A 1548-nucleotide genomic window follows, 5' to 3' on the forward strand; every position below is an offset into this window, starting at 1 on the left:
CTGATGTGTAAAGCTGTTCAAGTTATTTGATGTTTACACCTCAGGGAAAGTCATGTGTTCAGCAATATTTAAAGATAATGTTACAATGAAAACATTGATGCTGTCTTCAGAAACATCGCAATAGTTCTTGCCTATGCCTCAACCTAATCTTGGATTCAGCGAGTTAAACATACTAATGTTGCGCTCTCCCACTCAATTTTGATACAAAAATAGGTGGTTACGTAAAACCTTTAATTCTGTTTTGCTTTTTAGCAGTGTTTACCTAGGTGGCTTGTGAATTTGCTAATTGACTTATAAAACTGTAAAAACTGCAGCTCTCTGTGGTCAGTTGTTCGGAGGAGAGATAGTCCCAGGTCTGTGATTTTTGGCACACTGAAAATTTTATCTCTCATACAGCCTTGATCCTGATTGACACTACAGTTAATATAAACTTAAACTGTTCATATTAACTTAAACTGCCCATAATAAGGGGTAGAAAGGTTAGGTTTAAAACACCCCAAATCCTGCAGTTGTTTACAGTTTTATAGTAATAGTGCTTGTGTGTGTTCCCTGTCCACCCCCAAGGCCGTAGCAGTGTGTACATAGTTGTATATTAGAAATGTGCCAGAGGAAACAAGATGTTACCATTTTTATGACTTCATGGGTTTGGTATTTTCTTAATACTTTGGGGTTTATTCACTCGTGCATATAAAAGACAAGGTACATTTGTACGTCCTTGTTCACCAGTGGGCAATATTTAAAATGTTTTAGCAAAAAATGGCACTGATTAAATTTGTCAGATGAGGTTTTGTAAATTTACCTAAAAACAAATTAATGGAGCACTCAGTGAAAGTAGGCGTCAAATTAAAGAATTTGTTTTAAATTTCATCAAGTCAAATGCAAGCAAATAGAAATTTCATAAAAGCTGCAAATGCTTCATTGCTGTCAGCCTTGCACAAAGGCTTCCTTTTAGTCTATTGTAAAGTTTTATGTAACAGACACACTCTTGGAGTTGTCACTCGTTCAAATAGCTGCGCTTAATGTTTTAAGTTAAGTTTCAAGACCTCAGATGGCTTTAAGAGGCAACTCTTAGAAGCCTCTTGTTTTCTTTTTTACCAATTTTGAAGATTTTACAGCTGACTTAAAATGTTACCCTGTTCAGGAAGGCATTTAAATCTGTTTGGTTTTCCAGAACATATAAAGCATGTGCTTACAATTAATAGATTTCAAAAAATGTAAACATATGCTTTAAGTGTTGTATTTGCATACGTGAGTGATTTTTATGCTTTACTGAGTTGGGACCAGTAGCTTGTGCAACTGCAAAAGTTTTGCGTAAGCCTGAAACGCTCTAATATTTTTGGCACCTACTATTGAACCAGGTTTCCTGCAGCCAGGTTGATGCTGTTGGACTTGGCTACAGCTTCAGACTCGCCCCTTTTTCTTTTTTTCTTAAATTGTGTACCTCAGTTCCTCACGCATGGGATCACTGGTGTTTATTGAACTATTTGCTTCTGAGAAGATATTTCACGTGTTTGTTTAATCCTGTTTGAAAATGAAAACTGCCTTTAA

Source organism: Serinus canaria, chromosome 1A (assembly GCF_022539315.1).
Source record: "Serinus canaria isolate serCan28SL12 chromosome 1A, serCan2020, whole genome shotgun sequence".
Taxonomy (NCBI): Eukaryota; Metazoa; Chordata; class Aves; order Passeriformes; family Fringillidae; genus Serinus; species Serinus canaria.